Source organism: Patella vulgata, chromosome 4 (assembly GCF_932274485.2).
Source record: "Patella vulgata chromosome 4, xgPatVulg1.2, whole genome shotgun sequence".
NCBI lineage: Eukaryota > Metazoa > Mollusca > Gastropoda > Patellidae > Patella > Patella vulgata.
The window spans coordinates 76,535,966-76,558,603 of record NC_065882.2 but is presented as its reverse complement, the minus strand read 5'-3'; the positions used below and the strand labels follow the sequence as shown (position 1 = coordinate 76,558,603).

Here is a 22,638-nt window from a genome sequence, read left to right as displayed (position 1 = left end):
AATTAGACATTAATTAACTTATCCAGACCATAATCAACTCTCGATGTCATCGCTAGTCTGCAATATTTACTGGATTTGATGGATGAATTAAGGTTAAAATGGATAATCGAGACTTTGTTTTTATCGTACCGACTTTAGTAATGATGACCGAGGCTATGCCTAAAATTCAATCTGAAATATCTCGGTTCAGAAGGGAGCAATTTGACTGAAATTTTCAGCATATTCTATTTACATTATCTGTTTTTTTAACTATTATAACGAGAACTGTCAGCTCTTTATCCAATCTCCCATAATGTTTCTTTAACACAGTGTTGTATTTTTATCCGAATTTTCATTTCTCCGGAAAAATTTCTAAAATAAATTATAACGTTCTAAATTCTTTCAATTATTAAAACCGGAAATACCACAGGAGTCTATGATAAAGCTAAACGGACGAAAATAATGTAAATATTGGAAACAAGTGGCTATATGATATCGTTTTTTGGGGAGTATTTATGCAAATCAAAACGACTAGATTGAAAAACAAACATGTCTGTGTGAGTCGACGTAGGTTAGATTTCTTGACATTACGAATAGTTGAAATAAAACGACCGGGGCCGAGAACAGGTAAAATCGAGGCTTCCAACAGGCATTACATTCCAGTTTATTTGTATTATATATTGTCTAAATGGGTACAGTGTGTGTGATGAGAGAGAGAGAGAGAGAGAGAGAGAGAGAGAGAGAGAGAGGGAGGGATGGGGTTTAACGTCCACTCGACACAAACTAGGTCATTTCGGGACTAACACATGGTTCAATTTTATTTCAATCATTCGCTTGCGCGTAGGGGTCTTTATCAGTTGGAGGAAACCGGAGGACCCGGAGAAAACCCACGAGGTTGGACAGGCCACCCTACTTCGTGTCACGTACAAGGGTACAGTGTGTGCGTATACTCAGCCAAATTAAAAACTTGACACTCGGGATTTTTGGGACTAGATTTTTAATATTTGGTTTTAGGCAACTATTTTAGTGTTATGTTGTGCACAGACGACCTTGACATCAACAGAAAGCAGGAATACGTCTCGCCGAAAGCCCGTGACATTGATAACGTTCGTGATGTCACAGTACCCCCCAAAATGAAATTCACAGATTTGGAGAACAATCGGAATAAAGTGTTTAGTAACTGCTGTGGCCTCCTCTAGCGTTTCGTACTGCCACACAACGTCTTCTCATGGATCTCAGAACATTAGTAAACACTACCCGAGGAAGACGTCGCCACTGCTCAGCAAGAGCATGTTGAAGGTCCTGCAACGTCAGTGGTGGATTCACTTGCTGACGTTCACCTCGTCTGCGGTACACTCGGACCCTGCCATCGGCAAATCTCAAAGTGAATCGAGATTCGTCACTAAAGACAACCGAATTCCACTGTCTTTGAGTAAATCTTATGTGTCTTGTGGCCCACACAAGTCGGTTATGGCGATGAAGAGGTGTCAATATTGGTCCATTATAGGGCCTCCGAGCTCGAAGACCAGCAGCCTGTAAGCGATTTCGAACAATTTGTGCAGTTACCCTTCCACCAAACATCTCTCTACTTGTGGAGGTTGCAGTGACAAATCTGTTTCTAAGATGACGTAATCGTATTGCCTGATCTTCCTGAAGTGACGTCACACGTGGCGCTCCCGCCCTTGGACGGTCGGCAATAGTTCCAGTTTGAAGCACTCTCATTCTAAGATCAATTATTGTCTGGCGTGAACAATTAAAGGCTCTTGCAACAGTGACCACAGACTGACCAGCATAGAGCCTACCTATAGCATGTAGACGTTCTACATTTGAAAGGCGCGGCATTTTCTAACAAAGATTAAAATAACAATTTTAATTTGTTTTTCCAGTTCAAGTTACGTGTGCGTGTTCAGTTTAAGCAAACTTGCATCGATTGACCTCACGAGTTTGTGTTTGCACGTGTTTTTCAGGTTTTTCAGGTTTTTCATCTTTATATGCTCAAAAGTCACGTGACCCACGTGACTTTACAATTTTATGAAATTAAAGGATTCTTACTACTTACTATCGTTAGAAACACTTTAAAATTTATTTGACTTACCAGAAAAAAAAATTGTTGAAATTCATCAGTGTCAAGTTTTTAATTTGGCTGAGTATAGAAGGTCAGACTCCCGTTGAAATATACACAAATACAGTTTATTCTCTAGTCGGGGGGTTGGATGGCCGAATGGTTACCGCGTGTGCGTTGTATTATAAGGTCTGTCATTGAGTCAACTAGCGTGGTTTCGATTTCCCCTAGATGTACGTTACGATTAGTTGGGTCGCCTGTCCAACCTCGTGGGTTTTCTCCGGGTCCTCCCACTGCTAAAGATCCCTACGCACAAGCGAATTATTCAAACAAAATTGAACCATATGTTAGCTCAGAAATCGCCAAGTTGTCAACCCTAGTTAAACCCAGGGAATTTTGAAATAAAGCTGAACCATATGTTAGTCCCGAAATGGCCTTGTTTGTGTCTAGAAGGCCCACAACACAACTTTTACCTATATACAATGACTCTAGGTTTCTATCTGATTTATTTTGTAACAAGTACGATTGTACTGGCCATGTTGTTGGATGACATTCAAAAACCTAATTCATCAAATCAATGCAGAATTGTTCAAAGAAGAAGCATGCCAATTTGCATGTCGATCGGTCTTGAATTGACGGAGCTTTGGGCTTTTCGAAGAGTGTCACCCGAAGAAGAAGAACAACAAGAAGATGAGTAGCGCTTAGCGACCAGGTCCTGGTCCAAAAAAGTTAGAGGTGAGATGTTGTCCCCAATCCTTATGCTTTCTCGAAAAGCGTCAGCCCAAGAAGAAGAAAAACAAGAAGAAGATGAATAACGTTAGCGACCAGTTCCTGGTCAAAAAAGATAGAAATGAGACATTATCCCCAACTACTGAGGCTTTCATTTAAACTCTAATCTGAAAATTTAATTTAAAATCTCTTGCTGAACCGAATAATACATGAATAATACGTAATAAAGATCGCAACATTGGGTTTTAGAATGAATATTGATTTTGGTTGACGTTCTATTTGAAAATACAATACAATGCGATTTACATTACAAAGCAGTTAAAACTGCAATGTCTGTTGCCTGATAACAGTATCAATGAATGGATTGAGAAAGGTCGATTTTAGCCGGCATCAATACATACTAAACTTAGGCTGTCTGTCAACAGTTAGCCCCAATTGAAAACAGACACTAAGGTAGTTGGACGACATATTAAGCTCTAAAGTGACAATTTTTTTCGAAAACACTAAATATATTTCGAAAATTGTGTTAAGTATTCATTCTCCTTTCATTTAAAAAAAATTGAAAATTTTTTATTTAGTCTTTGTGTGTATGACAGATATGAACCTGCATTATAAAACGGTTTACTAATTTTGGAATATGGCGGCCATTTAGGGCAGAGATCTATTCTCGAAGTATGAAGTAGAATGATCTGTGTGTGCAGAATGCATACAAAATTGACATTTATTAAATTGAATGAAAATCCTTTAAACATCTGGTTAATATGTGGGAGCCGCGGTGACTCGGTGTGTAAAACGTTGGCTCGCTATCCTGGAGTTCTCGTGTTCGATCCCTGAGTTGTCCGAGAAATTTCATTGGTATCTTTCGGCGTGGTTCCCCCTTGTCAGTGATGTAGGATGGAGGGCTTGGTAAGGGACAATGTATAGTCGTTCGGATAGTGCGAAAAACGGAGGTCCCGTGTATACATTGCCGTACACGTTAAAGATTCCTTGGCATTTAGAATTTGAAATAAGAGTCGGCCGTAGTGCCGCTGTCGGGGCAAAATTGCTCCCATTACACATCGGATGGCGTATGCCCGTCGGTGCAGAAAAGGTAGGACGTTAAACCCCGTTTCATTTCATTCCATTTCTGTTATTATGTGACCTACTAGACTGCTAATGTCCTTTCTTGAAGAAGGAAGGGAACATGAAAGTATAAATAATGTCAAAATAGTGTCATGGTGAACTTGGTATATTTTGTCAAAGTAACCTACAACCTATGTCATTTTGTGTGGCGTTTTCAGTAGCTAAAAATGGTAATACGGATTTGTGTGTATTCATCTGAAGCAGAGGCGAATAATGATGTATTATATACAATTCAGCTTTTCACAGGGGAACGCGTTTCCATTTTTGTACGTGACAAAGGTCCACTACGCGCAACGTGCAGATGAATTCTTGAAATACTCTAGACCTGAAATGTCGAGTGGACGTTAGGCCTCTTTTCTTACAATTGAATACACATCCATGGTCTATACAATAATTTAGTCAACATGTCTTTGTTCGTTTGTACTTTGGGGACGATGGGAGGGGTTATGGTTTTGTAATTATATAAGATTATATTAGATCTATCCGCCCATATTCTATACGACTTGCAGGGGCGGATCCAGGAATTTTTGCAGGAGGGGGTTTGCCAAGTTCCTGAGAAAATGTATCTCCCCCCCCCCCCCTTGGCTTGAAATGTTTTGAGAAAGAAATGGTCTCTATTGTCATTTTGGCGTATATACATACACATTGAGCTTTTTAAACAGAGAAATCCAACATCCTGTTTGACGTTAATTTTTGTTATGAATTAATACGATGACATTGTGATTCAATTTAATTATTGATGCAAAGCATTAATTTTGATATCACATTATATCATTATCTCGCGCTTTGAGTGCCCATCCTGTCGCACCATCTGACGATAAAGGATAAAGCACAATTATGACACTTTTCTCACAAAAAAAAGTTGTTTTACAAAAAAAACATTTATGTAGCTGAGCAGGGGGGGGGGGGGGCTGGATCTGCCCCTGACTTGTATTCATAACAAATGCTATGAATGTTTTATTATCTCGGTGGAATTACAAACTTTCAAAGAATATGCGTGAATATTGAAACAGAATTATACGTCTCGAATTAGGACCTAGTTTGTGTTGAGTGGTTCTTAAACCCGATTTGTTTCTCTCTCTGATTTGCAGTTTGATTGTAAGGATGGTTGATATACTGAGTGCCCCGTAGATACTAAGGTCTGTTACACCCATCACCTGATCACCTGCCTAGCAACCACCTCCCACTCCCAAAAGACCCCTGCGCACCAGCGAATTATCGAAATAAATACAACTCTTTCAAACAGTCTTAACGTCTACTGAAGAATAATAACCTTTATGGCCTTCCGCAGGTAGTCTGTCCCTTACTTCAATACAGACGAACGACGTTACACCTTTCTATACAATTACAACCCTTTATCGCTCTATATCTTACCATGTACAGTAGTGGTCTGTATCTTTTTGGAAGCAGACCACCAATAAATTTTACCTCTCTCTCTCTCTCTCTCTCTCTCTCTCTCTCTCTCTCTGCGTTATTGAGTTAAATAGTTGTATATTTATTTGACAGCTATGTTACTCTCTCTCTCTCTCTCTCTCTCTCTCTCTCTCTCTCTCTCTGCGTTATTGAGTTAAATAGTTGTATATTTATTTGGTTGAGAATGGTATATATGATTGACAGATGGTATTGGATATGATTTAATCATAGTTTTTATAAAGGTATATTGTAATTATAATGATGTTATTGATTTACTTGTATATAATCAATAAGGATAGTAGGATATTTCCCTTGTACAAATACAAATATAATGGGCTATTGATATTTAATAGGGGGTTGGATGGCCGAATGGTTAGCGCGTGCGCGCTGCATCATATAGTCTGTCATTGAGTCAACTGGCGTGGTTTCGATTTCCCGGTTGTACGTGACAAGGAGTAGGATCACCTGTCCAACCGCGTAGATTTTCTCTAGTTCCTCCATTTTCATCCCACTGCTAAAGACCCCTACGCGCAAGCGAATTATTGAAATATAATTGAACCATATGTTAGTCCCGAAATGACCTAGTTTGTGTCTATTAATATTTACTACTTTGTTTCATTCGTGCATCATGACAAGTTGCTGTGGGCATTGAGCATTGGCTTACTAGTCAGAAGGTTCCGGCTTTGATCGCTATAATGTTGGCCTGGTTTCGCCTTGTCAGTGGTACAGGAGAGAGGGCCTGGCAAAGAAAGCGTATAGTTGTTAGGATGGATTAAAAAAAAACGGAATTCCACACAATGTGTAGCACACATGTACTCATTAGCGGGCACGAAAAAGAGCCCTTGGCGTTCGAGATTCGATGAAGAATGAGAGAGAGAGAAATGGTGTTTAACGTCCACTCGACACAAACTAGGTCATTTCGGGACTAACATATGGTTCAATTTTATTTCAATAATTCGCTTGCGCGTAGGGGTCTTTAGCAGTGGGAGGAAACCGGAAGACCCGGAGAAAACCCACGAGGTTGGACAGGCGACCCTACTCCTTGTCACGTAGGGACGCCTGTCCAACCTCGTGGGTCATAGAATATTGCATGGCGTATGTCAGTCGTCGTAAGCCAGACTAGTAGGACGCTAAACAAACATTTTATTTAATTTATTTTGAGGTGGGCCACACACTAGCTTAACGGGCTGAATTTATCTTGGAATGTGGACTAATATGTCATACAGATAGTCAAAATGTTTTTCTTCCTTTCGTCTTCCGTGTATTAATTTTGATTTATCACCCAATCATACATTCTACAGTAGATATCGCTGGTGTGATAAATTTCATAATCTACTGAACGATATCTCCTTAGGAGATATCGCTTTACATGAATTTGATTGGTCAGTTGAAAAGGAACTACTTTTTTTTATTTTCAAAGAACAGTTCATTTCTTAATTAAAGTAATTTTTTTTTAATTAAAAATAAACTATTGTTATTCAATTGACCTTGATGGAAACACTGGGTCAATATAAAGGACTTTGCAATGGTTGAATTGCTGTCAAAAAATGATATATCACTACGCCGTAATGTTCAGTAAAAGTGAAATCTACAGCAATGAATTATATTTATCTATTTGTGCATGTAAGAAGGGATTGGGTGATAAATAAAATCTCCTACTCGTCTTTTGTTACTTTATCAACTTGTGTTGATATTTTTTTTATATCAAAAAAGACTGGTAGGAGATTCTCTATTTATCACCCAATAATACATTCTACAGTAGATATCGCTTGTGTGATAAATTTCATAATCTACTGCGATATCTCCTTAGAGATATCGCTTTACATGAATTTGATTGGTCAGTTAAAAAGGAACTATTTTTTTCCAGTTTATTTTTTATTAAAAGTAACTTCTTTTTTTTTATTAAAAATGAAATATTTTTATTTAATTGACTTTGATGGAAACACTGGGTCAATATATAAAAAACTTTGCAATGATTGAATTGCTGTCAAAAAATGATGTATCACTACGCCGTAATGTAATCAGGTTCAGTAAAAAGTGAAATCTATAGCAAAGAATTATATTTATTTATTTGTACATGTAAGAAAGGATTGGGTAATAAATATAATCTCTACCGAGTTTTTTTTTAACTTTATCGACAACTTTTGATATTTTTTTAAATAAAAAAAGACGAGTTGGAGATTCTCTGTGATTTCAATAGACTTCACCACTCCTCTGATGAAATAAGCCTGTTTGAATAGGTGCTAAACTATTTAAGCAATTATCTCCTTCGGGTGACTAATTTCGTTTTGGCGTCAAGTTAGAGTTCATAAACGTAGTCAAACAAGCCAGCCATATTTTAATATATTATACTTTAAATATATATGGGATAAATGCAATTTGTCTGTAAATAAATAATTAATTTGGCTCAATTTATGATTGAAATTTAATATAATCTACAAGAAAATCAACAGTTTGGCCTTGAATTCGTTAAAAGAAATCTTTCAGAACATGGTATACTAAAACTACTCTCAAAAACATTCAAATATCTCTTTATTCGCAATTCTGAGGTTAGTGCTAAATGATAAGGCCAACTCAATTTTTCGTCATAGGTCACGAGATGTAAACAGGGCTAGCGCTAATCTCAACCCTAACCCTAACCCTGGACCTAGCCACAATGCTTACCCTAAACCTAACCAGCAGTCTCGCCAACAATCACGTGCCCTAATCTTATACACATCCATCTCAGCGACCTTGACAAAAATTGAGCTGGCCTTAACAAATAGATTTAGCTCACTTCTGCTTCTGACGTAATATGACATGGGTCACGCGACGTTAAGTATTCTATTTTACTTCCAAGACATAAATAACTGTATTCACTTTAGATGATGGATGGGAAACGGGGCCACTTTTCATTTTAGCGTGAAATATACTCGTTCAAACAGACAACAGTCTGAAGCAATATTATTTAGTAAGATTTGATTCCAGTAGATTGAGAAGAGTGCCTGAAGTATTTTAATGATTTAATCAGAAATTTCACACTCTGTTGGCGAGTTAATCTAGTAAAGATCTATTTAATATACCAATTAAAAGGTCACAGGTTAATTACAGTAAATATCACACTCATTATTGGGAAATGAAAAGAAATGGGGTTTAACGTCCTACTATTCTGCTCCGACTGGGCTAAAGAAGACAGGCATACGCCATACAGTGTGCTATGAGGGGAAGTTTGCACTATGGCCTACTCTTATATCGAATTTCGACTGCCAATGGATCTTTTACGTGCACGCCAATGTATGTTTTTTCGTCCCATCGGAATAACTGCACAGCTGCTCTTGTAAGGCTTTCCGCCCTGCACCACTGACAAGGGGATACCAGGTCGGAAAATCACGATGCACTTTCTCGGCCAATGCAGGGATCGAACTCGCAACCTCCAGGCTAGCGAGCCAGCGTCTTACCCACTTAGCCACTGTGGCTCCTGGAACTGAAATAAAATACTAGTTCAACACAAAGTTAGCAAAATAATCTTTTCGTAGAGTTAAACTAAGTACAACCTTCTACCGCGATCTGTATTATACAAGGCATACTTAAGTGCTTTAAGGGGTGGGGTTGTGACCGAATGGTTAGCGTGTGCGCGCTGTATCATAAGGCCTGTCATTGAGTCAACTGGCGTGGTTTCGATTCCCCGGTTATACGTGACAAAAGGAGTAGGGTCGCCGATCCAACCTCGTGGGTTTTCCCCGGGTCCTACAGTTTCCTCCCACTGCTAAAGACCCCTACGCGTAAGCGAATTATTGAAATAAATTTAAACCATATGTTAGTCCCGAAATGGACGTTACCCCTCTCTCTCTCTCTCTCTCTCTCTCTCTCTCTCTCGTTGCAAAATACTTCCCTACACAGCTTCCATGACAACATAAAAAATGACTCGCTTTTGGTCACCAAAGTCTGATCTTGATCGGACGTTAAACTCGGTTCATTTTATTTCATCTACTAAATACTGATACTAATCAACACCTAAAGTTGACTGGACTTGATTAAAGTAATTTCTTATACCGTTGACCTTAACTCTTTTGATCAATATGTTAATCAATTCAATCAGAAACTTGACCCAAACTTGACCGAAGTAAAATGAAATTGAAGCGATCCTGGCACGTGATCAGCTTTCAAAATAAAAATAAAACAGTAAGCAAGCTTATTGCTACTGATTGTTATACGTGTGTATTCTTAAATAGGTTAGCATATATTGCTTCATGCACGATACCCGTCACAAAAAGTGTGCAACATGATGACCGTGAATACAGAACATTATGATGGACCATAGCTATATTAGTCCAGTGGCTGAAGGGGGAGTATCGCTTCCTGAGAGGAGAATTTTTGAGACCAAGTTTTTGAAAGAATTTTTTTTTTTTTTTTTTTTTTTGAGTAGATTTCGATTTTAGGTGGTGATCAGGCCCCGAGTTCACAAAGCATTGTCAGATTTAAGTTAAGAAATTGCTCAACTTTCAATCACTGTTTATGAGAAATATCTTTGATGCAGAAACACAAAACTTTGCACATAGTTTCTTATGGATGTATCTGATACATTCAAACAACAACATTATTATAAAGGGCTATATTTTAGTTAAAATAAGGTGGACAAGTTTGAGTAAATTCTCAACTTTAGCCTGAGAATGCTTTGTGAACCCGGGGCCAGGTGTTTGAGAGGGCTTTTCTGAAATATGGGATGCCGTATGCCTAAAAATGGCGGGAAATGTGATAATGTTAATATAATTAATGATGATCGTCTTATAGATCAATAAAACATTATATTTTAGCCATGTACGTACAACTCTTAATAAGTGGATATAATGCCCTTGGGCTACTGTTTGTCTGGTGAGGGGACGGGGATGGAAGAGTAGACGTGGGACAATGCCTAAGATTGGAAACTGGCGGGAAATTTGATAATGTTGACATAAACAATGATCATAAGTAAAACATTCATTTTCTGCACTGTACATCCACTATTTATGGATAACAATTACTATGGTTTATTTTACTGCGACGTTTCAACAATATTTCACAAGTCGATAATTAGTTTATAAGACTATTTTGCAGGATCATTTGAATTCAAAAGAAGTTAAAGATACCTTTCCGATTACAAACTGTGTGATTTGGTGACATATTTGGACTAAAAATATATTCAAACTAATTAATCTATCAAATATTTGCTTCAAATCCCTCTTAAAACTTTATACTCGCCGGGAGATACCTATAGCTATAAATAAACTGTTCTTAGACGCAATGTCTGTCAACTTTTCTTTATTGTGGAAAGATCCATTTTGCAGAATGTATTTTTCATTACTTACTGTCCATTTTCCATACATATTGAGGCCTAAGTAAATTCTTAATTATTTCTATCCACGTCTTTTTCCGCCGTTTAATTGCAGCGTCTTTTGTACGTTAACCCCGTTATATGTTCCCACACCGCCTAACCATTTGATGAACAACCCATCCCTCAGTCAAGCACACAATAACCTGGCAGACAACAGTCGGGTTGCCAGTTAGTGATACCCTGACATTTTTGCCACGTGCTTGCCCCATTGGTGTTTTTCGGGTAATCCAGTATTTTTCTAGCACGATTGGGTGTCTATACTTTCCATATATACCAGATTTGCCATACTTTTATTGGACACAATCACCCGATAAACACGTTCTGGACAATGTATCTTTAAGAAATTCAATAATTTAAATGTTCTATTAAACTATTAAATTGTCTAACATTGTTTAACATCTGCTTTCACCATCCTATCGCATTTAGCCACTCTATTCACAATCTGATTAAAACACAAATCCTATTTCCTTTCGTTTTCTATAGTTCAAAATTTCGTTTTACTTGTGGCACTTCATGTAGTGTAGGCCATCAAAAGTATAAAAAGCGAAACGAAATATAGATCTGTATTTTAATCCAATTGCTTTATTTATGGCCCTAACCAAGTTGATCTGTAATGATGGAAAATACACAGACCACAGCAACAACATCGTAAAGGCAACAATAGACCATTTGAAATGCTGACTTGATTGGTGACTATATTGCTTGTACCAGCTAATTCTGTGTTTGCATCGAGGATAATGGCATACATGATTTCATTCGTATACCGCGGGGAATTTCCTATTCAGAAAGACAGCTTATTGGCTTACGTTAATAAGAAATCTTATGGGGTTCCGTTAATACTTAAGTTTACGGGTTTCCATTACTAAGGCAGTTTATGGGTGTTCTTTAGTACAAATACTTATGGTTTTCAATTAGGACGAAAGCATATGGGTTTTGGTTTAAAGGGGCATTAGTTAAGATTAGATAAAGAGCTGACAGTTCTCTATATAATAATTAACAAATAGATAATGAAAAAGGAATATGTTGAAAATTTCAGTCAAATTACTTCACTTTGAGCTGAGATAACGTTTTTACAATAACACTTTAGCCTCGATTGTCATTGTTACCGTTGTTACGGTAATAAACAAGTTCTCGCGTATCCATTTTTACGGTAAATCATCAACAGCAAAACGTATTTAAATCTACTTAAAGTCGGAGCCATCCGATGGCATCGAGGGTTGATTATGGTCTTGGATAAGTTAATTAATGTCTTATTAATAATTTATATAGCATTTCAAGCCTAAAGAAAGACCTTTAGCTCTTGCATAATGCCTGTTTAATATATAAGAAGGCTCATAAAGGTTCAGCTCACCGGTTTTCTTTAATAACGGAACACATTCCCAGGGGCGCCGGAACGACGCGAGGGTCAGGGTACCAAAAGATAGGAGGGATCTCTCCCCTCGGCCTCTAGAAAATTTTGAAATTTGTCAGATCCGAGAACGCAGTTTAGGGCACCTCTAGCATTCCAAATTCCAACATAATACCGTTTAAAATACATGATAATGAAAGAGACAAAAGCCTATTTATTCACAATTACATATCTTTCATTTAAAAATGAATAGACTATTAAAAAGGTTAAAACATTTCATCATTAGGGCATGGGTATACATGTATACCCCAGAAAAGTGCAGGGTACCATTTGTATACCCCGGTACCCTGGTTCCGGCGCCCCTGTTCATGCCTTACTGAATTAGTAATTGTATGCATGCTGGGGATAGGAACTATGATTAAGGATTTCATCCCGAATGATGCGTTTGAAAGAGACCCCACGAGCTTCTCTATGACGTAAAATTGTGTGTTTTCGTTAGGAAAAAAAAGGCATAGAGGTCCTTCAGCAGGAAAGGTCGCGTACTTCTCGGTTTCGTGGAATAATTTATTTTCGTTATAAAAACGTGTAGTATAGTAGTAAACAATTTTGTTTACTACTTACTGACGTTTTCTCTGTTTTTTAACGCTAACCGCATGAATGACGTACAGCTGTAAGTTATATCGCCATTTGCATATCCTGTACAGTTAACTGTCATAACACATCAACTTTATTCAGTTATGAGTTTTGTAAGTTGCTAGGTTTAGTAACATAAAATTGTTTCCTAATATTTCAAGGGAGATTTGAAAAGGTTTGTAGGTAGAAAGTTTCATAAGAAGTGTGGGGCAGAGTGCGGAATTTGAGACAAACAATTCTTCATTCCATAACTGAGATATACGTACATGTTTTTTGGGACAGCGTTATTCGTAACCAAAGTGTTTACGAATAAAAATTACTTCGTAAATACTTTATTTATGATTACTAACCCTAACTTTCTCAACTGACAAGAGTGAATTATTCTTAAACAAGTTAGGACTGTGTATAGATGCGTTTTCAGGCTTTATTTGAATAAATTTTAAACATATTACTTTTAAAAAATGCACATATCGCTTTAACGTTAACCGATTATATGACGCGGATGTTCTAACCCATTCAATATCCCAGTCATCCGATGATCTAGAGAGTTGATTATAGGTTTGCCATGTGAATAAACGTCTTAATAATAATTTATATAGCATTTGAAGCTAGGAAAGAAAAGACCGGCAATAGGCAGATTTCACTCTAACATTACACATCTATAAGATAACAACATAACCCCATAAAAATATGCTTTAATACATTCCAACCTCGTGGGGGGTTTTTTATGGGTCCTCCGGTTTCCTCCCACTGCTAAAGACCCCTACACGCAAGCGAATTATTGAAATAAAATTGAACCATATGTTAGTCCCGAAATGACCTAATTTTTGTCGAGTGTACTTTACCCCCCTCTCTCTCTCTCTCTCTCTCTCTTTCTCACTCTCCCTATTGCAGCAAAGAACTTTTCAGCATTCAATGAGAGAGTAGTGTTCAACACAATCTCGACATGGTATCTTTTTATTTTGATAAATTTCGCTGTGACATTGTGAACATTTATGTTTATAGGCAGTTACAAGACCCCCCCCCCCCTCTCTCTCTCTCTCTCTCTCTCTCTTTAATACCTGAATTATTGTCAAATCACTTTATGTTCAATTATGTTCTTTTGTGAATTTTCTTTTTGTCACAGGTAACTTTAATGAATTATTGATCAGTCACTTGAACAGTTTAGTTACTGTAATTTTTTAAATAAAATCAATATACATCTATTGTTATTTTTTAATGGCTGACATTTACTATTTGTTATTGCCTTGGCTTCCTAAAATGTTTTAAACGACAAGACCTCTATTTGGTTCAGAAATAAAATTGTCGATCATTGGATTTTGTATATTTTGACCTGCTTGTAAGTCGAACGGAATGAAATGAAATGAAATGAAATGAAATATGGTTTTATGGCACGTCAGCTCCAACCGGGCTATATTGCGCCAAACATATGGTGGTTCTTTCGAGAAAGTCGAACGGAATAGGGTCGCTTCTGAAACCTCGTGGGTACTCCATGGGTTCCCCGGTTTCCTCCTGTGTCCAAGCGACTTATTGGAATAAAATAGACCAATCAGTTGATTTCGAACATTCCGAGTCACAAATTCGAATTTGTCTAGAGAGATGGGTTAAACGTCCACTCGAAACAAAGAAGATCATTTCGGGACAAACATGGTTCAATATTATTTCATTCATTCGCTTGCGCGTCGGGATCTTTAACAGTATAAGGTAACCGGAGGACCCGGAGAAAACTCAAGAGGTTGGACAGACGGCTCTACTCCTTGTCACGTACAAGCGGGGAAAAGAAACCACTCCACTTGACTCCTGATCAATGGCAGATCTTATGATGCAACGTGCACACTATTTGAGAGAAGGAAAGAAGCATTTGGTTGACATCAAATACAAAGCCCGAGGGTTCAAAATCCACAACAATGAATACCAATTAGAATGAGAAAGAGAGTTTCAGTGTTTAATTATGGCATTGGGGGACGAGGTTGGTTTCTAGCAACCAACACAGAGCTGAGAATTTTATACTTCTGTGACACGTTGGGCAACTTTCGTGTAGTCATAAATGCCCCCGTGTAGTTAAAGATACATTATGTAAGAGCTACATCTGCCTGTTGCAGGTTTTTATTTTGGCTTCAAATGTTATATGAATTATTATTTAGACATTTATTCACATTACAACACTATAATCAACTCTCTACGTCATTGGATGGTGGAGATTTAAATGGATTTAAACGCCCGCCAGATTTAAAAATTTAATGATATAATGGATAATCAAGACTTAGTCTCGGTTCTCCAGTACCGTTGCTACGATAATAAACGATCTACGGTGCATCTTCAAACTTCGCTAATTTCAATGAAATTTTCAATATATTCATTTTTCATTACTTATTTATTAATTATTATAACACGAACGAACAGCTCTTTATCTCTTAATAATACATAATGGGTGGATTGAGCCTATATTAAATGCATTGTTTCAATGGCATTTAGTAATTAAACTGGGGCCTGTTTCACGAAATTTTAACTAAGATAAAATCCAAATTTTAGTCATTTGATTGGATAATATGAGATTGATTTTAGTGCTTAGCCAATCAAAATTGAAGTATCTACTAAAATTTGGATTTTATCTTTAGTTACGATTTTGAGAAACAGGGTCCATGAGTATACAGGTCATATTTTCATATTTTATCATAGCTTGTTAATGACTAGAGAAGCCTAGTCGAAACGTCGCTCAGTAAAAAGCAGTAATTGTATTCCATAGAATTGTGACCTGTATATATTTAATACAGCGTAAATTATACGATTACCGGAGATAACACTGAAAGCCAGCGATTTTATGGCGTAGATAGAAAAAAAATCCGATTCGTTTCATTAAATAGATAAACTAATGTAGATTTTACTTGCAGGGAACCAGAACGCCTGATATAAACGGCTGATTATATTTTAATCATTATATAAATTCAACCTGAAAAACAGTATTACCTTATCATAGTATGCTTATATAATTAGTATACGTTACTATATCTATTTCTATATTAGACTTTGAACTGACAGAAACAGAATCGACTATCTGTCTTAAAGGCCGTTAAAATCACATTTCATTTCACTTAAAGGCTGTGAGTCTCCTGTGATTTGTCAGAGTTTTAAGCCCAAACGGGGTCATTCTAGGATTAGCATGTAGTTATATTTTATTTGAAAAATTTTCCTGTGTGTAAAGGGGGGGGGGGGGGTTAGGAGTGAGTTGAATCAAAGGACCGGGCGAAACCCCCATTTTTCGCCTGAATACACCTCGTCGGGTGATATATGAGTCATTGAAATAATAACGTTACACTAATCTTGTTTGAATACACCGGCGATATTAAATATTAAATTTACACTAATCTGGTTTGAATACAAATGAAATGAAATGGAGTTTAACGTCCTACTGCTCTGCTCCGACTGGTCTGCTGAAGACAGGGAAATTTTGCCCGGCCTACACTTATATCGAATTCCAACTCCCAAGGGGTATTTAACGTGCACAGCCAATGTGTACAAGGGACCTCGGTTTTTTTGTTCCATCCAAACGACTATACGTTATCCCTTGTCAGGCCCTTGGTCCTGCACCACTGACAAGGAGCAACCACGCCGGAAAATCCCTATGAACTTTTCTCGGCCAAAGCAGGGATCGAACACGGAACCTCCACGTTAGTGAACCAACGTCATACCCACCGAGTCACCGCAGCTCCCTTGTTTGAATATGCCGGCGATATTAAATAATTAAACGTCCACGAGAGAGAGAGAGAGAGAGAGAGAGAGAGATGGGGTTTAACGTCCACTCGACACAAACTAGGTCATTCGAGACCAACATATGGTATTAATTTTATTTCAATAATTTGCTTGTGCGTAGGGGTCTTTAGCAGTGGGAGGAAACCGGAGGACCCGGAGAACACCCACGAGGTTGGACAGGCAACCCTACTCCTTGTCACGTGCAACCGGGGATACGAAACCACGCCTGTTGACTCAATGACAGGCCTTATGATATAACGCGCGCGTGCTAACCATTCGGCCGCCCAACCCCTCTAATCTTGTTTGAATACCCCGGCGATATTACATGTATATTCATCTTGCTAGGCCCTGGATGTTTTTAAAGGTTAATTAATAATTAACGATGTGTAGGTGTTACTAATTAAAGGTGTATTATAGAAGAGCTGTCAGTTTTCGCTCTGATGGTGTAATATAGATAATGGGCGAAGTTAATACCTTGTGTTGTGTTTTGTTATGCCGTCTTCATTAGCCCAGGTTAAGAGCAGAACAGTAGGACGTTAAACTCCATTTCATTTCATTTCATTTCGTGTTTTGTTATGAATAGTTAATCACTCACTGTTTCAAGTTTTAATCAGATCTGGCGTAGTCTCGATGTTCATGGCGACCGTTGTTATGATAAAAAACAAAAAACAGAGTCTCGATTATCCATTTTTATACGCCCACATTGGAAATGTGGTCGTATATTGCCGTCGCCCCCGTCCGTACGTCCGTCCGTCGTCCACAATTTCTTGTGAACGCTCTCTAACGCCAAAAGTTATCATCCAATTGTTTAAAAAAAATTGATATATGTTGTTTACATATGAAGATGAAGAAGCCTGTTTAATTTCAATAATTTCCGTTTATAACGTCTAGAGTTATGGCCCTTGTTTCACTTTGTTGAACTTTGTGAACGCTCTAATGCCAAAAGTTAACATCGGATCTTTGTGAAATTTATATGCAATATTTAAATTAGGGAAACGAAGAAGCCTATTGAATTTCAACAATTTCCGTTTATTACGTCTAGAGTTATGGCCCTTGTTTCACTCTGTTTAACCTTGTGAACGCTCTAACCCCAAAGGTTATCATCCTATCTTTCTGAAATTTATATGCATTATTCAAATTAGTGAAACGAAGAATCCTATTGAATTCAGTTAATTACATCTAGAGTTATGGCCCTTGTTTCACTTTGTTGAATCTTGTGAACGCTTGAGTGACAACAGTTATCATCCGATCTGTTTGAAATTTATATGCATTATTTAAATTAGTGAAACGAAGAAGCTTATTGAATTTCAGCAATTTCTGTTTATTACGTCTAGAGTTATGGCCCTTGTTTCACTTTATTGAACTTTGTGAATGCTCTAACATCAAAAGTTATTTGCCGATCTGTATGAAATTTACATGCGTCATTTAAATTAGTAAAGAGAAGAATCCTACTGAATTTCAGCAATTTCCGTTTATTACTTCTAGAGTTATTGCCCTTGTTGCACTTTGTTCAACCTTGTTAATGCTAGATTGATGAAAATTATCATCCGGTGTGTATGAAATTTATATGCACCATTTAAATTTGTGAAAGCCTGTCAAATGTCAACAATTTCTGTAGATTACTTCCAGAGTTGAGACCCATGTTTCAATTTGTAGAACCTTGTGAACCCTCAAACGGCAAAAATTATAATCTGATCTGTATGGAACTGTCTTGTAAATTACATGTACCTACAAAGGAATAAATATGCGACAACCCTTATCGACTGCACGGACGATTTAGCCACTGTGGGCGTATGTTTCGTTGCCTGGCAACCTATTTTTAAATTAAATTATTAAATGACAATCGTGTTTCAAACCATTAAAAATCACGACCATCTAATGGTCTACAGAGTTAATTATGGGCTTGTCATGGGGATTAATGTCCTACTGTTCTTCACCGACTACGATAATAAAGACACGTAAAAGATCCCTTGGCAGTTGGAATTCGATATAAGAGTAGGCCTTTAGGCAATATTCCCTCATATCACACTGTATGGCGTACGCCCGTCTTCATTAGCCCAGTTTGGAGAAGAACAGTAGGACGTTAAACCCCATTTCAATTCACTGCTTCTTTTCTGCACCAACCAGGCTAATGAAGCCGGATATACGTCATGCTATGAGGGAAATGTTGCTCACACAGTTTCTGCCCTCTCTTAATTTAATTAATTTAAACAATATTTTTTTTAATTGTAAAGTACAATAGGTAAATATACAAAGAATACAAGGATACGATAACAAGCTAAGCTTATAAACACCGCTTCCTTAATTCCGATCGTCCACTCTTGATTCCGATCGGGGGGTTGGATGGCTGAATGGTTAGCGTGCGCGCGCTGTATCATAAAGTCTGTCATTGAGTCGACTGGCGTGGTTTCGAATCCCCGGTTGTACGTGACAAGGAGTAGGGTCGCCTGTCCAACCTCGTGGGTTTTCTCCCACTGCTAAAGACCCCTACGCGCAAGCGAATTATTTAAATAAAATTAAACCATATGTTAGTCCCGAAATGACCTACTTTGTGTCGAGTGGACGTTAAACCCCATCTCTCTCTCTCTCTCTCTCTCTCTCTCTTGATTCCGATCGTCAAGAGTTGTTCTACGTTCACGACAACCAGTACATGAGCTGACCTCGGTTAACTGTCCCATTCGAACGAATAAACGATTTATCCACACCACAGAGGAAAGAAAACCCAAACTGGTCACGGTGGCTAAGTTGGTAAGACGCTGGCTCGCTAGCCTGGAGGTCGGGTGTTCGATCTCTGCTTTGGCCGAGAAAGTTCATCCAGATTTTCCGGCGTGGTTCCCCCTTGTCAGTGATGCAGGACGGAGGTCTGACGATGACGATGTCTAGTCGTTCGGATGGGACGAAAAACAGGTCCCGTGTACTCATTGGCGTGCAGTTGGAATACGATATAAGAGTAGGCCGCTGTCCGGGCAAAATTTCCCTCATAGCACACTGTATGACGTATGCCCGTCTTCATTAACCCACTCGGAGCAGAACAGTAGGCCGTTAAACCTCATTGAGGTAACGAACTTAAACCCAGCAGTCGAGTATCGACCCCTTCTTGGTCCTGATGCTAGCTAAAACTTGATTATATTTTTCCTGTAATCTTATTATATATGTACATTAAAGATACATTCCCGGGTATAAACTGGGTGATTTGGTGATATATTTGGACTAAAAACATATTCAAACTAATTAATTTATCATAATTTTGCTTCAAATCCTTCTAAAAACATTGCAATTGTCTTGGAATACCCTGGTTATAAAAAAATCGATCAAAAGAGGTCATGTTTGTGTCACGTGACTTACCTCTCTCGGTACCTAGCAACAGAAGCGAAGTCGGAGGAGAATTCATTGCATACACAAGACGTTGTTGTCTTTAATCGCTGACTATTTGTTACAAATATCGAAGCCTAATTAAATTCTCGGATTATCCACTGCCCGCGTCCTTTTCCGTGATTTTTATCTCAGAAAGTGCTGTACGTCTAATTCTTCATAAAGTTTATCAACATGTACACCAAGCGCTCAATCTCCGCGTGCAACCTTCGGCGTCACGCGTGCAGTCACTTCTAATCGTCGGGCTGTCGATTAGGGAAACCCTTACATTTTTGTCCTGTATGCGCTCTATGAGTGTTTTTCAGGGAATCCAGTATTTTTGTAGTAAGATTGGATATTTCTACTTTCCATATATACCAAAATTGCCATACTTTTATTGGAAATAACCACCCGATAAATACTTTTTTGGGAACGTAGCTTTAATACTCCATACACGTATATTGATAATTATAATATATTTTTATGTCATTTATATGTATCTTGCCTTTCGGAAACCGATTTATATAAGCCTTTGGCTTGTGAATAAAATATTGTTTAATAAAAAAACCGGATTAAAACTTAGAATGTTGAATGAATGTACAATTCGGTATTTAAAGAAGCTCGTATCTAAGGATTAAATTAAATATACGCACCATAAAACATTAAAGACACTAATTACATATAATAGAAATAATAAGGATTAAGCTTATCATACACTCTAAACTACGCGTATTAATGAGTTAGCTGTCCACCATCGTTACCAAGTTACAAGATTAATGGGGTACGGGACAATTCGTCACCTGACAACCCGTTCCCGGACAATTCGTCCCCAAGGACTATTTGTCCCCAGATAATCCCCCCCCCCCCCCTAGAACCGATTAATGGTTTCAGGTATAATTGGTATTAAAAGAAATGTATTGAAATTTAAATAAGTTATTAAAACAAGATACTGGACTTTAAATGAATGAATGAATTAATAAAGTAACGAATGAATAAATGCACGAATTATATCTCCATTACAGTATTTGCCAAAAACATTGTACAAGAAGAAAGGGGTGGATTTTCAAGATGGAAATTTGCCCCGAATTATATTTGTTCGATCCTGTCTGTGTGACTGCAGATCAATCTTAAATCATTCGGGGAAAACTTGTCCCCGGTGACTCGGAAACCAAAGTGTATTTGACCATTTGATTGGATGCGTCTGCTCTTTATTAAAAATGGCAACCAAGCAGACTAATCACACAATCTGTAATAAATTCACCTCGGGATAAAAAAATTTATGTCTGGGAGTTTGAGAGGCTATGTACCCACTTAACCCGACTGATTAAATCAACACAATTTTATGTGATATTTATATGGCAGCCTAGTAACATCAATTCGTGTAAAGATTTAGCCTAGGAGTGATTATGAATTAGTGGTGATCCGCGGACGTAATGGTTATTATTGGATTCGCATTGAATAACATCAAAAAGTCATAAAAATGGCGGTGTCAGATTATAACCATTTGAAAAAATCGATGTGCCGAGATTTTCGAGCCACGACCCGACACTCCCAATAGAATCATTACAAACATTAACCTCGAAAGTTTTTCCAAACGTTTCCGCCCTCGTGATTCCAGAACATACGTTTAGGGCTATTTGTAAACTTCACCGATATTTTAGTCAATGGCAGTAAATGTAAGTTGCCGCCTGATACTGTCACGATGCCAAACTAAGAGAGTATACACGAGTAACTCAGTCTCTGGCTAACCACTCATTTTACTGATGTAACTATAATGGCATAGATCTCCGGCTAATCATTATTGTCGTTGATGGCTTTGAAGGGCTTACACTTGATGTGTTCTAGGCTTATAATATAATTAGTTGAAGTGTGAGATACATAGATAGATATAGATAGGACATTGTTCTGATCATAATGGAATATTGAACACACCAGATTGGTATGGAGAGTTTCTGTGCGTGACAGAAATTCCTTTGAGTGAATCTTAAGTTTAAAAGTTTCTTTCTGTTTGAAACATTAAAAGAATACGTGGTCTTTAGGATTGTGAAGAATTGTTGGTAAGTTGTATTGGTTTGTTTTTGTTCCGAAAGTAATAATTCACGATAACGAAAAACTATTGGAGATATTAATGTGTGAGATTTAACGTCCACTGTTACAAAAATTTTGATAACAGATGTGTTTGATGATTATTATTTGCAGTTTTTCTTATTCAGTCGTACTTAATCAAATTGAGTTTCAGAAAGATCTGTACTGTTGTCAATGTTATCAGATCACATTAAACACACTGTAATGTTGCTATTGTTGCTATTGTTACACATGTATAACAAAATTGTTTTAATAGATAGGAGCAGAACAGTAGGACGTTAAACCCCATTTCATTTCATTTTCATTTCATTTTCATTTTCATTTTCATTTCATTTTCATTTCATTTTCATTTTCATTTTCTAAACAGCCTTTACAAGGTCCAACTCACAAATCAGAAAAACTATTCAAATTGAGTTTCAGAATGATCTTTGTTGTTGTCAGTGTAGTCAGATTGTTGACAACACACTCTAGCTACTATAGTTATTATTACACATAACACATGGTCATAGAATTATCAGAATCATAATCTTAGCAAAGGTCAGAAATGTTTTAAAAATATAAATAAAAGTCGGGGAAGTGGTATCAAATATCATACTTAAATGATTGTTTCTCGTAATTATTAATGAAGTCCTGGCTGGATTTTACGATTATTTTCCAATGTTATCTCATTTCCCTATCTCGATTTGTTGTACTCGTGTACCGTTTGTTCCGTCTGTATTGTTTTGACAGTTATCCTGCATTAATTGTTAGATCTATCAAAAGTCACAGGTGACATTTCAGTCTTTATACATCAAAAAGATTGATGACACTTTATTC

General features: G+C 37.5%; 1 protein-coding gene across 3 annotated transcripts in view; it reads left to right on the top strand.

The window, feature by feature from the left end:
• Nucleotides 1-22,638, top strand: part of LOC126819428 (prostaglandin E2 receptor EP4 subtype) — a 71,171-nt gene that overhangs the window by 28,228 nt on the left and 20,305 nt on the right. The window contains exon 1 of one of the 3 annotated variants that reach the window (XM_050547452.2): nt 21,566-21,794. The exons of the other annotated variants lie outside the window; for them this stretch is intronic. The gene's annotated coding sequence lies outside the window, so the exon portion shown is untranslated. Of the gene's footprint in view, nt 1-21,565; nt 21,795-22,638 lie in introns of those variants that run through there. 3 annotated transcript variants of the gene reach the window in all.